This window comes from Phaseolus vulgaris, chromosome 9, assembly GCF_051622355.1.
Source record: "Phaseolus vulgaris cultivar YP4 chromosome 9, ASM5162235v1, whole genome shotgun sequence".
NCBI classification, from domain to species: domain Eukaryota; kingdom Viridiplantae; phylum Streptophyta; class Magnoliopsida; order Fabales; family Fabaceae; genus Phaseolus; species Phaseolus vulgaris.
In genome coordinates this window covers 28,020,626-28,038,614 of record NC_143506.1, presented here as the reverse complement: position 1 = coordinate 28,038,614, position 17,989 = coordinate 28,020,626, and positions in this window count along the sequence as shown.

The following is a 17,989-nucleotide window of genomic DNA, read 5'->3' as shown; positions in this document are numbered from 1 at the left end:
GGGTTGGACTTTTGGTCAATGTCACACCTAGTCCTAGCTTCTAAAAGCTAGGGCTACCTTTCTATCCTAATGGACATGGCACAAGCCCGATTTGATAAATACACCCCCTATTATGCTATATGGACCTACTCTAGCCTATTTTCTATTTGGACCCCTAAAGTAAGCCCAATTTATTTACAAACATGTTTTTGTCTTTTAAGAAGACTAGAAGAAAGAACATTTGATGTTCAGGTCTATGCCCAGTTCTTCTAACGTTGAGGTTCGTCTGATATTTGGTGGGGTCTTGTCTTGATTGCTGAGATGACTGATCATAGTGTGAATTGTCTCTTGAGTCCTTTGTCATCTGCTTGGCTACTTGGGTTGTATCATGCCCCCCATGTTAGAGAGAATTCAACCTCGAATTTAGAACTCCTGCAAATAACATAGTCAGTTTATTAACATATAAGATAGTGCGAGGTTTGTAAGTGAAGTAAACTTATGTTCATTAAGCTTTGAGAGTTCATATGGGTAAGTTCTAGATACAAGCCATGTTTGGAAAGAATATTTGGGAATGAAATGTTGTTTTGGTGAAAATCCTCTTAGAAGGTGAGAACCTTTAAGAGGTGTTTGAATTTCATCCCTAAACTTCTTTATCCAAGAAGTCAAGTATTTAGATTTATCAAGTAATGAAAAAAAGAAGGAGGAAGAATACCTAGGAGGCGTAGTTAGTTTTGTATGGGTCAACATTATGTTTTTGATTGCGTGAGATGAGATGTTGAGACTCGTTTTACTTTCCTTCTATTTTCATTTTCTCTTTTGGTTTTCATTTTTATTTGATCCTCATGAACTTCTTTCGGAGAGAGGGGTTTTAAGATAGCCTTATACCCTTGGAAGTTAAAAGACATTTTATTGGTATGACCATCATGTAAAACTTGTCTATCATATTGCCAAGGCCTTCCCAATAGAATATGTGTTGCTTCCATTGGCACAATATCACATAAAATCTCATCTTTATACTTTCTTATAGCAAAAGTTAAGAGGACTTGTTTATTAACCATGATTTCACCCTTTTGACTAAGCCATTGTAGTTTATACAACTTTGTATGAGAGATAGTGGGTAATCCAAGCTTTTCTTCCACTACTCTTGTACTTGCCACATTAGCACAACTACCCACATCTATTATCATGGAACATAACTTGTTGTTGATAATCATACAAATAAGTTTTCATACAAACTACAATTTTTTAAGTAAAATCAACAAATTGTTTTAATGTTTAAATGATTGATTTTACTAATTGCACCCTTCCTGTTTTAAAACTTTTTTTGTTTTAACTTCTATAAAAGGTTGTGTTTTATTTTTTTTAAAAAAAGGTTACACAATATACACTTTTACAATCTAAGAGAACCTTAGCGTTAGAAGTTTTTGAAATAGTGAGTCTTAGATTAATCTTTGAGAGTTCTTGGAGCCTAATTTTCATCATCTAGATAGATGTCAAAGATTCCTCAAATGTTGTTGTGAATTGAGAGATCATGTTGCATTTCTTTGTTCATAGTCAAGGTGATTTCATTCCCTTTTATTACTGTTTTGTGAATTTGTGTTTGTAAGGGCCAAGATAGGGTTTCTTGATGACAATTACATTTGAGACAGGGTATTGTAGTGTGTGATTTGGTTCTTATAGTGTTTAAGAACTATTTTTGTTCTTCTTGTAAAAGAATTTTGTTTATATAGTGAATCTCACATTGGTGTAAGGTGAGACTGGATGTAGCTCTGTTATAAGTGAACTAATATAAAATTTTGGTGTCTTTTAAGTTTTCTTTATCCCTGCATTTTAATTTGTTTTGCATAATTTTCTGTACGGTTTAATCAATCAATTGTTTCAAAAAATAAACAAGTTGTTTTGTTCTCTGTTTATCTATTTGTTTTTCTAAAATAATCAAAGCAGTGTGTTAAACAATATTGTGTGGTTCATTGTAAATTGATTTTGTTTGTATCCATTCATGTTCATTACTAGTTATACAAGTTAATTTGAATCAAAGAGTTTTCTTTAAAACATCGTTTGATTTATTTGAATTTTTCACTTTTCTTGAAAGTTGTAATGTCTCTGTTTTGTTATTGTTAACCAGAAAAACAATATAAACAATATGTTATTTTTAAATATAATTTTTTGAAATTAAATTCATAAATTCATTCCTTAAAACAGATTTAAATCTTTTCAAATTGTGATTTTGATTTACAAGATTGTGGTTTAAAATTTGTGTGTTAAGAAATTTCATCAATTGTTTTTTATAAAGAGTGATTCATTTTTCTTAATCAATGTACTTTTCTAGATATCAATCTGTTGTTTTGAAAAACAATCAGTAGAAATTTTGTTGGGATTGTTATAAATCACTTATTGCGAAAATCTAACTAAGTACAATTCACCCCTATTGAACTTAGCCCCCATTACTTCAACAACTTACATTTGTTTTTATACCTATCCTCCATTGCTCCTTTGTTTTTATATGGTTTTAAAACCCATTTTCCTCATTTTACCTACCTTTACCTTAGCCTTATTACATCCCTTATAAAGTCTTCTTGATCTCTAATTGCATGTTTTTCAATTGTTGTAAATATTAGAGTTTTGCTAAGCATATGGTAGTGTTTTTTTGCATGAGTGTTGAATGTAAATACAAACCCGAATATCAACATCAACACACATTTCAACATGGTTCATGACAGAATTGACTACCAACAACAACTTCATTAGTTTTGGGAGTCTTTTGAATTATACATATTTCATTGTATGATTGTTATTATTTTCCATAACATTTGTAATTTGAATGATTTATGTACTCTATTTAATATTTATTATGCATTCACTTTATGAATGACTTTTGCTTAAACATAAACAAATTTAATATATTTCCAAATTTTCACGGACTTTTTTCCTTCACAATTTTAATTTTTTTAATTGAACCAAATAAGATTTTTGACAATCATAAATATGTTATGAATATTTTACATAATTCATATTTTTTTAAGAGGTTAACTTTAAAAGTATTAGAAATAATATTTTAATTACAAAATAATTACAATCCATAAATAAATAATTCAAAATAATAATTTTTTTAATTTAACTAAATAAAGTTTATAACAATCATCAATATCAATATGTTTCGAATATTTCACATAATTCATATTTTTAAAAGTTAACTCTAACACAGTAACAGAATAATATTTTAATTATCATAAATAATATTTTAATTACAAATAAATATAATCTGCAAATAAATAAATCAAATTAATTTTTCAATAATTTTTAAATACAAGAATAAATTTGTAATATTAAATTTTTTTAATTAAAAAATATAATTTCAATCACAGCTATCATATCACTCACAAACTTTCATAAATATTTTTTACAATTTTCACTCTAATTACCTTAATTCAAACAACCTTATTCTCTTCACACTTTCCTCTCAAATCTACTCCCTCAACCACACTCCCTAATCCAAGCAAAACATAAATGTTCCAATTATAATTTCTTAAAAATGTATTTCAATTATAAAATCTCGTAATCTTATTTAGCTTAAAAACTATAATCTTATTATGATAAAAACTTAAATCTTGGTATACATTATTCAAAAGCTACACGCTATTAAGTTGATTAGTGTTCTAGAAGGTTTTTCTTGTAAGAGTAAGAGTAGATATCAATCATTTTTTCTCATTAAGAGTGTGTTTGTTTCAACCTAAAACTATAGACAACTATAGAAAAGCATAAATTAATCTTGTTTGAATCAAGGATGTTGCAACTATTAACGGATGAAGAAAGGTGAGAGATTGACACAATGTATCATTATATACATATAATTGTAATATATATAACTGTAATATCTATTTGCATGATACTTTTTTTCTAATTTCTTTATTAAATTAATTATTTACATATATATAATAAATTATTTATATTATTAATTTACATTTTATAATATTTTTAAAAACAATAATTTTATTTATTTATTATTATATAATATATAAATATAATTCATTATATACCCATACCAAATTGATTGTTAATTATTTTTCAAACAAAGTTTTACAATTTACAATGTTAAAATTTTTATTATAACAGAAAGATTAGTTTTCAATGAACTATTTCATGTTTTGACAATGTTAAGTAATTTGTAGTTTTTTGAAAATATTTATTTAATAGTACTAGAAATAATGTACTAATTTTTAATTAATTAAAATCTACAGAAAAAATCTTCATATTTTACTTTTCAATTATTTTTAAAAATAATAATAAATTTTTAAGTTTATAATTTTAATATTTTAAAAAAATTAAAAATTATCTCACAACCATAAAAAAAATACACAAACCTCAATAAACTTTTACACAATTCCATTTTACATATCAAAGAATCTTTTTTTTTCCCTATTTTCATCTCAAATCACTAATACATTCTCTCAATCCAAACATAATATATAAATGAGATATTTATAGTGCGTCTTATAAAAAAAAACCAAAAGAATTAAGAAAGAGGAAAAGAGATATTTTTTTAATGTAAGCGATATATTATTCCACATACTAAAAATTTATATTTCAGACTAAAATGACCTAAGATGACAGCCAATAGCTAGGCCCTGGTGTTAACAAGAGTACAATTCTTTAATGTTCCAAGGAAAGAAATAATGAAAAAAAAGATAAAAAAATAATGAGAGTAAAACATAATGAAAAGAAAAATGGTTGTTTTATTCAAACGAAATGAACAAAATTATTTACTTATTTATATACTATTTAATATTTTAAATTATTTTTATTATTATTATAAAAATAACTTATAGATTTCAAATAATCAATTATAAGTATATGAAGAAACAATATTTAAACTGAACTGATTATTTTAATTAAATAATAATAATATTATTATTAAAAATAGTTAAATAAAAATAAAAAAAAGTTGGGCACAGACCCTACCCGAATATATTAGACAGGAAAAACAAAACATCACAATTAGTGACAGCTCAGGTGAAGAAAAGAAATTCAATAGCCCATAACTACATCGTACTTGAAGCGCTATGAGTCGCGCAAAATTTATCTAAACCTTACAATTAATAATGTTCCTTTTACAATAAATTTTGCTTAAGCCACCACCGATAGCATGTGCTGTTCACGCGCTACACGCAAATTACAACTACTTTACCACAGATCCTGTCGTTGACCAACTAAGATTTTTTTCAAAGATAAGGTTTTCTAATCTAATACATACTTATAAACAATCATAATTATAATTACTTTTACATATATATTTCTGAGTCAGTCTGATAATAATATTTTAATTTCATATTGTGAATGCAATATGTTTATCATAATTGGATGTATTATTTCCGCAGTCTTTATTTGAAAAAAATAAAATCTAATAATCACTGTTACTAACGACGCGCGCTACCGCCGACTGTTTTATTATCCAGCCCCATATAAATAAATACATTATTTCAACCATATAATTCATTATTTTTTCACAAAATAAAATATCACAACTAATTTTATTGTCCAAAATAATACATATTTTCCAATAATAAAAAATATAAAATATTAACCTAATCTGCATCCTTTTCTGCTGTTGCTTTCTAAACGAACCAATTTCTTCAAAACCTTTATTCATTGTAATGTTTTTATAATTTATTTTGTATTTATTTAATACTGGTAGAATTATAATTTGTGATTTTTTTTTCCAAAATAAACTTATTTCAGAAAAATGTATCCAAATAAACTCATTTCTATTTTAATTCTCAAACTAGATTAACTTATTATTTATTTGGAGAATTCGGTTTTCAAGAGTTGAATTTTCAATATGATGGAAACAAATTGTCGTTTTCTTAAAGACTGAGTTCTTACCACGTGAATAGGATGTGAATTTAGTTAAGGAATTAAAGTGGAGAAAGTTTATTTGGGTAGTTTTTTAGGATGGGTATATTAAAGTTCATAATTTATGAAACTTGTAAATTTGCTATTGAGAAGAATTAGGAGAAAGATGCTTTAAGCGATAGCATGTTCACACTTCACACGTTATAGATTAATCACCAAAGGTTCTGCCGCCAAGGTATGAGAAGTAAATCAAAAGATTCTCATTGCGGAGGCTGTCACAGGTCAAAATCAGTAATTAGGTTAATTTTCTTAATAAAGTCAATAACATCCATTAATGCTAAACTTAAGTTCAAGATATCATCATTAAACCTATGCTAAACCTTAACTGAGTGATGTTTAGTGAAATCCAAACGTAAAAAAGTACAAATTAATAATGTAGTCCCTTATGTAGTAATGAGTATTGTACACTACATGCCGACGCAGCTGCTGGCTAGTTGAGGAACACATTTAGGTGTTGATGATAGAAAGTGAAAGTGTTGGATTAATTAAGAAAGAAAACATGGTAGAAAAGGAAGAAAAACTTGGTTGAAGTGAAATACTAGATAATAATAGTGAAGGGTTTGTTGTGTTGGTCAACTAAAGGTGCGGCCGACAAGAGATATTGGGATGCTTTTGCTGAATAATAGCCTTTAAACCCAACAACTTGTAACCATATATGATAATAAAGGGACATCACAGGATACTGTCTCATACTTGAAAGGAAATCAATGAGGAAAAATGCTTATGGTGTTAAAGCCCCTTTCCCAGGTCCTGCATTGCTGGTCAACTCAACTCTTTTTAGGGTTAAAAGTAATTCTTCTCAACTAGCTACCTAGATCTTTATTAATGTCTCAAAGTTCAACTTTGTCACTGCCTTTAAGGAACACATCTTTCCAATTCTCTGCATGTTAATTACTATCACCTACACTATGCTAAATCACACCATATTTTTCAACAACAACAAAAAAAAACCCTAAAAAAAGCATACACATATTGTTAGTTGTACATATTATATTTATGATATTTAAATGGGAAGTATTTTTTAAAAAAATGGGATTAACCATGAATGAGACTCAAAGAAAATTAATTTCAAGAGACTTTTTTTTTACTTTTGTACTTGAGAGTTATGTTATACATTCAAAACAAGTAACCTTTTAACTTTACTAAAATACTAACCATAAATAATGTTTGTTAGTAGAGCTAAAAGGTTTAACTTTAGTAGCCTTACCTTTGACTAACTTTGATATTTACAAACTTTGTCAATTACTCATCATAGTCAGAAATTTGTATTGATATGTTTTATTAGGGTCTCTATGTTTTTTTAAAAAAAAGTTGAATTTCAAATCTTGAAATATTCGAACTCAAGTTAACTCGAATCAATTGTGTTGGTATGCATAGTAATATTAATCACACATTGATGTTTCTTTTATCTATTTTAACTACTGGAAGCGTATAAAAAGTGGCATCCATTACTTTAAACTTAGAAATGGAGTATATTTAACACAAGTAAGAAGTATGTATCTATAATCTTGATTTACACTTCATCTTGTAAGTTGATTTAAGCGTTCATAATAAAAATTATAGCTAACTTGATTTGTTTTGCAATTGGCATCAAATCAGAGAAGTGGATGAATTGAAAGAATATGAAGTTAGGTAGGCAGCAATGATGCGTGGTGATTGGACTTGAATAGAATGGTAAAGTAATGCGTTGAACTTAACCTCAGGGCTTTGGCTTCGAGACATAGACCCTGATAGGTGTTGATGATGATGATGATGATGGAAGGAAAGAATGTCAAAAACAGATTCTCACTGTCATTGGGAATGATGAAAGCTTAGGCCAAAGACCTAAAGAAAATAATTGCATGCCCAAGTCAGAAGGAATCGATCATAGATTGTAACAATGTGCCATTGCAACAACATATTCCCCAGCATCATTACCAAGTATCTTTAACAATGGTGTTTGACATCTAGCGACTCGTTTGTGGTAATTTATGCCAATAAATTGCACTTTTACCGAATGAAAATGACTTTTTAACTTTTACAGAATGAAAATGCCTTTTTGGCTTAAAAGCGATTATTATTATAATACATTACTTTAAATCTAACTTTTTGTAAAATTGATTTGTAGGTGAAATTTAAATCTTATTTCTATGTTCTTAATTATTTCTATTTATTATTATTATTATTATTATTATTATTATTATTATTATTATTATTATTATTATTATTATTATTATTATTATTATTATACGATCTTAAATATATAGTTATATCGAGAAACTGTCAACATATGCGTGACACAATATATTTATGGGTGGTTCAATAATAGTCAGATAGTGAGTGGTCTAATAAGTTTAATAAAGTTTTTCTATGGTAGAATTTAAGCATAACTCAACTTTACAAAACCGATTTATATAAGTTGAAGTTTTTACTCACTTATATATGTATTATAGTAAATAAGACTTTAAAACACAAACAAAGTTAATTTTCTAAGGCATGAGTGATCATTATTCGTAAGGACTTATCTACAGTATATTGTGCAAGTCTTCCAGGATATAACAGGAACTTCTCAAAAAAAAATTGAGGATCAGAACTAGCAAGCTACTCTTAAAAGAGTAAGAAACAAACCTAGAAAAATTATAAAGTAAAAGAAAAAAAAATGAGTGGAGAGGAAGAGAGAGAGAAGAGAAAACGTGAGCTAGATGTGAGAAGAGGAAGAGGCAATGAAGTTGTGAGTGATGCATACGGAACATCTTTTTATATAGAGAGAATAACCAAAAATCTGTTGAAGCTTTCATAACCTAAATTAGTGGCTTCAGAAATGGAGCAACCGTTAGAGATGAAGGAAGACCTGTAGGAAAGGAGGAAGACATTCCTCGATCTAAATGACACCAAACCTAGAGCATCTCAAAACTATAGAGAAATCGTCCAACTTCCATCTATTTTTCGATTTCGCAAATCTCTCTCCTTAAATTTGAAATGGAATAAACACGTTCACAGCGTCAACTTCACAACTCTTACTTAATATTTGTCACACTCTAACAATTATAAAATATCATTATCTCTAACCATTTAAATTTCCCACAATGAACTTAAACACCCTCAAGGAAACAAACTACTTTATTTTCTGTTCTTATTATTAGGGGGGCTAAAACGATAAAGCGAACAAACTTGAAAGTACATAAAGCATTCCTTAATTTGAACGTCTAAATGATGGCTTCTCATCAAAGATAAGCTACCTGTTCTGTTGTCATCTCTGCAAATGTGTTTTTCACTGATTGCGCTTTCCTCATTCAACTCAAGAAACTTCTAATTACGTATTCAATGAGTTTATGAGTGCATTTTTCTCTTCTTTTTCTTTTACCAAATTCCCTAACGATTTTAACTTAGTTCTACAAAGTCAAGTGGACATTGAAATGTTTTTTCTTATTCTCTAGATATTATTACTCTCCGAATGTCCTAGCTAATACTAGCTTCTGCAAACCCTAAAATTAGGATATTTTCACAAAGCAGACTTTGAACGATTTAGAGCATCTCATACCCTACCGTCACATCTCCTTTAGTAAGGCAAGAGGCAACTAATTTCATTGTTAGTTTAGGGTTACTTTATAATATATTTCGATAATTAGTGTACCTTAAATGAAACGTGATTAATAAACTAGTTAAAAATAATTTGCTTAGTTTATTAGGGTAACGTCACTTGAAGAAAAATGCTTCTTTTATTGTTATTAACTTATGCATGAAATAGATTAAATATTTGTTTTAAAGAGTGTGTCAAGATTTTTAAGGGCTTATTATAGTTTATGATTAATATTTTACTTGCCTAGAATCGAAAACTTCTCGGTTATACACAGATGCTATTGGTCATATACACTTTATTAACAAATGTTAATCCTACAATAAAATATGCTTAGGTTGATAGTTAGGTCATCACAGACTAAATAGGTATTAAAATCGTGATAAATATTTAATTAAGAACCGTCTAGATAAATAGGTAATGAGATATAAGTGAAGATTAGAAGGTATGCACTTTTCATTTTGACTTTAATATTTAAATAAAAGTTATGAAAAATACCATACAAATAGTCATGAAAACACTTATAAAAATCCAATCACAACAAGGATATAATCTTTTCTTAAGTTGTATGTTTTGTTTCACTTTCATATTCTTTCAAACTAAGTACATAGTTCATATTCAAGCTCAAAACTCCATCAATGCAAGGATCCTAAGGTATTTAAGAGTTTTATTAGAGTTCCACTTTTGAGCCAATTCTTTTAAGTTTTCAAATCATAAAACTTCCTTTCATCCAACCTAAACAAGTGAAGAAGAAAAACTCTCAAAAGAGGGTAATTTAAGTTCACAAGGTTAATTCACATAATGAAAAATACAAAGTTGTATAGCTCTCGTACCAAAAACACTTAACAACATATTCTCTTGCAACTTGAATTCTTTTTATAGGTTGCTTGTAGAGCACCATTGATGTGTTCTTATTCTCGTAGAGTTTTCATTGCATTCCTTGACTTGCAATGATTGGAAACTTTACTAGAGTTATTTGATTCTCTTTTATGCTTTCATCTCTTAATATGGAAGCAATTTAAACGTATGCAATAAAATCATGATGTGTTTTATAGATAATAGTGCATTTTTTTTTGTTTTTTTTCATGGTTTAATGTTATAGATATAAATTTTCTATATAACTTATGTTTTGCATTTAATCCTTTAAAGCTTGTATAATCACATAAATTTATCACTCTTGGCTTCATTTTAGCTTTAGAAAAAATTTGTGATTATGACTTTGTTACGTGTCTAGACTTAATCATTAAAGGCATGAATTGTTGTAGTGTATAACACTGATATTGACCACTAGACGGTCTAGTGAGTTACAACTTGCACAAAACACATATAATAAAATTCATATAAAATAATATGTAAATAGTATATTCATTATTTGTTATTATCAAAAAATTTAATAAGGATTAGATCGTCTGAATCTTAACAAAAGAAATAGGGATGAGATGAAAGATTTTCGATATAAAACAAAAAGAGGGGAAAATGAAATTGTCTCAAATATTTAAAACATTGTAACCCTTTAAAAGTCAAGTGGTAGGGTTAACACCCATTCCTTAAAGGTCGAGGGAAGATTTTGTTTTCCTGTTAGTGGACCACTTGTAGGGTTGTTGACTTTAAGAAGGATTAGTCTAGGTTTGGCCAAATTTAATAACCAAAGTAGGTATTAACTCTTTTTTCGATCCTAAATTACCTTTATCTTTTCTTTGATTTCTTATACTTTGTATGAGGTTTGTTTCAACACTATATGATGGAAACGTATCAAGACACAACATCATAAAATAAGAAGGAAGAAGACCTAAAGCTTTGTTCAGGGATTTACTAGCACATTAAGAGCTTAAATGGGTTTTTGTCTATTTTTAGTAGGCCAAATGAAGAGAATAACTCTAAGAAGGTTAGTGCAAAGTATGTCAGAGAAACATCCATGTCATAAAAGAATACTAGAGCCTTGGTCATAGACTAAAAAAAGACTGAAATTCAATTGACTTTAGCAGGGAAAAGTCATCATCATTTTTTGTTCTAACTTTAGTTTAAAATAAATAAATAAAATTTTAGAGTAAAATCATATTTACTTGAGTTCGTAATTCTTAAATAAATTGGGACATGTATTTCAACCAAGTAGAGTGGGATTTTTGGTCTTATATTTTGACTTATGATATATTAGGGTTAGGGTTAGGGTTCTAAACCTACCCAAGGTTTCAATTGGGTTTCCGTTAGCCCAAAGAAAACTCTAGGTTGGTCTTGGAGTAAGGAGGACGCACCAAAGGGGTTGAACCACAAAGATGGCGCAAGGAAAGCATGGGAGAGGCAAGGGAGGTGTGACTAGACACATGACACACTCTCAATTGCTCTTCTAAATCTAGGGTTTACTTTTGAATTTTGACTCTCTTTTGGACTGAACTAGCACTATAAATATGTGTGCTAGACTCTTTGTGTAGTCTCCCCTAGACTCCTTCCTAGTGAGTTGATGTTACCTCTCACTCCTCCAAACCTATTTTCTCCACTTCAAATTTAGTTTATTTGGCATCCATTTCCAGCAACTTTCGCAACCTCATACACAATTACAAATCAAAACAATATTAGAAGAAAAAGATTTAATACAACATAATAGGGTTTATTTATTTATTTTACTGAATGGCAAAAAGGTATTTTCACATTTATTATGGGGTGCCACAAGAACATATGGTGGTGCAAGAAGAAGCATCCTATGAATTAGATCCATTTCTTCAATTCAATCTTGATCCGAGATGCCATAATTGGGTGTCTTGATCTTAATACCCATGATGCAACCTATAAATGGATCTTAAAGATTTGGATATACCAAATTATGTAAAGAGTTAAAAAACATGAAATGAAATATTTATTTCCATAGGTTTTCTTAGAGTCATATTGATGATATTCAACCAATTGGATAATAGAAATACAAGTTTTATAAGATGAACTTGTTTGGTTTAGAAATAGGTTTTGAAAACAACCAATAACACATGAATTTTATTAAGGAAATGAAAAGAACATAAGCTATAATATTCAAGTAAACCAAGGAAACTAAGATTCGATTAGAAATTAGGGATCAAACTCAAGTTTAAGAAGTGGAATGCATACCCATTTTTTGAACACTAACAATGCTTGCAGGATAAATATAGAAACAAAAGAACATTTGAAATAAATTGGAAAAAGATTGATTGATACTAAAAGGTTGAAGAACACACCAATTGAACGATAAGTTCAAGATAAACGATAAGTTCAAGATAAGTAGAAGTAAATAATTACCACTTGAATGTAAGTAAATCAATATAAGATTCACAATGAGATAAAATCAAATCTCTAAAAGGAAATTGTCCCAAAGTCTCTTTCAAACTCTTTCAATGAATGATTAATAAAGAGTGAAGGTCTCCTTATTGAGAAGATGACCATGACGTGTAACTTTTAAAGATATGCTTTAAAACCCTAGATTAACCCAGAGGTAGCTTATCATGTCACAGCTTGGAGGGTAACTGAAAACAAGATTGTCACTAAGGTCAATTTGGAGAAACGTGGGGTAGTGATCGAGAGTAACCTTTGTTGCTTGTGCATGGTGAAAGAGGAGTCGAAAAGTCATATGTTTTTTGTTGCAGGGTTTCTTGACTAGTTTGGAATCTTTGGTATGTGTGGTTAAGAGTGGGTTCGGTAGACCTTCTTACTCCTGTTTCACATTTCATGCAGTTTAAATTACTCAATGCGTCTACATCTATTAATCTCATTTTGGGAAACATTTGTATTGTGTTGATCTGGAGACATATGAATAAATTCAATTTTAAAGGTGGAGTGATTGATCATTCTGAAATTTTCTTCCTTGGCACAATAAAGATTTGGTCTTGGATTTCATCAAAAGTATCTTCAGTGGGCTTTTCCTTCTCTAATTGGTTCCTAGAACCCTGGTATGTATGCATTTGATTAAAAGCTTTTGATGATTTATAGGTTGGTCGAGTTGATCCTTAGTCTCTTTGAGGGGTGGTAGCTTTTGTAACGACTTTGAGTGGTAGGGTTTATTGACTGGTGTTATCTGTGTAGGTAGTTGGTGGCAAAATTTTGAATTTATGTTTTGTTTGGTGAGAGACATGTTTGTTTCTTTATTTTGTACAACGATTAGACAACTTCTAAAGTGCACCACATTTATTTATTTTTGCTTGTTAATAAAAAACCTAAACATAACCTCTAAAATAAACTTTCTCATGTTTAATTACTCAATGATATTATTACTTATTTCTATTATTCAATCCAAATATAGAATGAGAAACTCAACAAACATTACATTATATAAAAGTTAAAAAAAAATGAAACTTGAATAATTTATAAAGAATGATGATCCAGACAAGATGCAATAGTTAATATTTAAAAAACAACTATTTTAATTTAAAATGTTTTGAAATTAAATATTTTTTTTAAATATTGTTAAAATACTTTTTGAATATTTTTAAATCATTCATTATAATTCACTATAAGTAAATTATTAAAGAAAAACTAATTTTGAAGAAAAAAATAATTAGTTACTATATTTTCTAAATTATATTTAAAAACTATTTTAATTATTAATAATTTTTTTAGTTTTTAAAATAATATTTAATTTAATTAATATAGTAATTAATTATTAATTTTTTATTTTTAAAATTAATTTATATTTAATAATTTTCTTATAGTGATTTAAAAAATATTTTTTAAAAGTTTATAGATGTTTTAAAATAAGATAATTAAGTGTCGTTATGGAGATCTAACTAACTTAAAATGTTTGAAAAAATTAACACATCTAACTAACTATTCATTATCATCTTTAACTAAGAAGGTTGTTATCTGTACTTTTTTATTTTGTTTTAAAAAGAGTTTCATTTTTATTTGACTATTTAGAATTTCAATGACACACTTTTTATTTTGTTCTTATCATACCCCCAAACACTTACAATAATTTTTATATAATTTACGCCCGTATATATTGTATTAGATGGAAAGAGAAGTAGATAAAATAAGAAATAGTACAACTATATTACTAGAATCAAATTTTTTTGTTAGATTTCTTAGTTCCTACAAAATAACATTAGAAGACATATAAAAAGTAAAAAGTAACTTCTTAAGTCCTTTTTATCATTACCTTTGTTCAAAGAGGTAGTAACTTCTTAATTACTTCACGTCATTAATTCTACATTTTTATTTGTATTGTTAATTATATGATGCAATTCTAAATTTATAAATAGAGATAAAATTAGTTGATTTCATGTGAGATTAAATATCTTAAAAATTTGATCCTTTTTTAATTATCCTTTGGATATTGAAACGTGGTGTGATTATTTCATTCTTCTAATCTTTCTATTTTTTTTAATATTAAACCTTTGTTTTCTTTATGATTGAACCATTCACGAGTATTATTTTACAAATATTTTTAACTTGGATTAAAATCCTGGAAAGAATTGCCATGCATAATATATAAGGTGGTGATAGATAGTACAAGAGTTGTACAAACAGTAGAAAAGGTAGTTATGCTTGTAAGCTTCTAAAGGCTATTGATGAGATGTTTAGCCATAGCTTTTTGGATCCTTTATCCAATAAGTCCATTTTACCCACAAAGGTGCTTTGTTCTTGCAACTCGTAACTTCTTCTTGCACTCCCATAATTATTTTAATTCCAAAATACTCTTCTGTAAATAGTATTAGGTTATGGGATTTTGTTGGTGGTGGTGAATGAAGTTAATGGTGAAGCTTGTACCGTTGGTTGTTTTGGTGGTTAGCTGCAGTGGTGGGTCTTGGTGGTCAGGTAGCTAGTTTTGTTTGTGATAAGTTTTTTCATTTTTTTTTCAGATTTTGTAATATGTAAACTTTTTAGATTACACAACTCATATTATAATATTTTTATTTGATATATTTTAGATTACACTATTTAAAATATAAAGTTATATTCTAAATTCGGTAATATGAAATATTATTTTATATTTCGAATTGTGTAAGCTATAATATAATTTTTTATTTTGGATTGTACAATCCAGAATATAATTTTATATTACAAATTGCACAATTCAAAAGACTTATTGAATCCATAATAACTTCTGGATTATATCTGAAAAGCTTTTTAGATTGTACAATTGAATTGTAAAGTTATATTATGGATTGTACAATCCAAAATTGGCTCAAGCGAAGGTTCTCTAGGGAATCCTTCCTATTGAATAGTCGGTCTTCATGTTTCTCCATCATATTAGCATCACTCACATACTTCGTGACAACCTCCTCTACAAACTAATTTTGTAGGTCTATGTCTTCCATGACCTTGAGATGTAACACTTCTCATCCTAGTCATTCTTTTGTAAGAAAACATGACCCTTAGATTAATAAAATGATAGACGTCTAATGCAAATGTTTTCTTTATTCATTCAGAATTGTACAATCTAAAAGGTATCTTCGAATCTTAAATACCTTTCTGATTGTACAATCTTAATATATATGTTTTATTATATGCATTTTAGATTGTATAATATGAAAGGTAATTATGGATTTAAGAATATTTTTTATTATAAAATACACAAGTAAAAAAAAAATCATCTTAGCTTTTATTTTGCATTCACCCCATAGGTAAAACAACATTTATCGAGAAACTTGAGAATAAACCTTGTTAATGGATAAGGTAGTAACCCTCCAACGCAAATTCAATTTCGAACAAGTGTTACACAAGTGCTCTAAAATGCTCTAAATCACAACAAAAACCTCCAAAGAAAAGTTAAGGTCAAAATGGGTGACTAAGGGATGCGGAGGTGCTTAAGGGGAGGAAGAAGATAAAAGATGTTTTGATTTAGAATTACTTATTATTTTTATCAATGATAAAATATTATTTTCTTCAGATGTATTGATTTAGGATTAATTATTATTTTTATTAAGGGTAAAATATTATTTTCTTCACAACTATGGAGGTGCAAGAAGAAAGTATAGAGGTGCAATAAAAAAACGCTTTGGAAATAAACTAATTCCCAAATTAGACTAGAAGAAAAGAAACCCACCATAGGTGATGTTATCAACTCCTATGTTCTACTCTCCTCCTAAATATATGATATTTATAAATTAATTCACACTTATTAAGAAAACATTATTAGCGTAAAATTTGTGTTTTAATGGTAAACATAGTTACAAAATTACCTTAAAAATATTGGGATTAACAATGTCACTTTTTTGTAAGTTACTTTTCACTTCAATAATTAATTTATAGAGAGAAAATAATAGTACTGAATTACTCATCCTTTTTAATCCCCATTATAAAGCGATATAATTCATAAAATCTATTATGTATATAAATAGGCTAAAATTATTAAAAAGGGTGCCTTGGTAAAAATAGTTCATGCAAGGGACAATTAAGGGAAAAAAGTCTTTTAAAAAAATGGACAATAAAATTACAACAAAGTGTTTTACGTTTAGGAACATAAAGAGTATTATTTTATGTTTGATTTGACTTAGTTTGGTAATGTTTTAGATTTATCTATTTTTAATTCAAGTTTTATAACATTTATTTTCTGTGGATTTTGATATTGATAATGGTTTACATATGATAATGCCTTACGTAATTCTTAAGGAGTGAGTATTAATATTGATAATTGATATTGTTAATATTGACATTGACGACTAATGGAAGAAACAAATAGAATCAAAATATATTATAGAAACAAGTTTTTATTGTGTATTATAAATTAAATTGAACACAAAAACTTGTTTTTTTATATTATTAGTACACGGCGAAGATATGTTTCTGTAGTTTATTAATTCAAAATATACAAAAAAATAATATTTGTTTACTGTCCATTTTTAATTCACACACATTAATCTAACTGAAACATGTTTTGTCACTAATATTTAGTAAAAAATATTCTTAAAAAGTTGCGGGTGTGATAATAGTATTTTTGGGTTTGTAATAATAAGCCTTCCAAAATATGTCAACCCACCTCTCAGAGTGGCCCAATGATCAAACCCAGATATATATTCCTTTCTAATATTCAATTGGTATAGAATTTGTGTATTATTTTTTATCGAGTAATATCTACTTATCCAAATATTTTTTAAATAATTTTTGAAAAGAAAATAATATTAAAAAATTATTGTCAAAAAAACTTCAAAATAATGAATAACATCAAATAATAATATAATAATGAATAAATTATAATATTTTTACATAAGTTTGAAATAAATATTCTAAACCCTAAACATTTTAGTACTTTAAATAAATATAAGAATACAGAGAATATATTACTATTTATAATTTATATTTATTATTATTTTTTATAATTTTGTTTGAGAGTTGTGTTTTCAATTGAAAATTTTGCATAGACCGTCTAATCAATTGATTCAATAATGATAGGCTTTTGATTTAATTTTTGTTGTAGTAGATTTTTAGCTTATTGAGCTTCCATGAAGATAACTGGACCATAAATATTGGGGTGCTTAGTTGAAAGGAACAATCACACGAATCTGCTGAATAGAGAAAGTGTTAAACGGTTTAGGAGTTGGAATATAGTTTAGCATAGGTTATCTTTGTAATAGATTTTCATCTGTC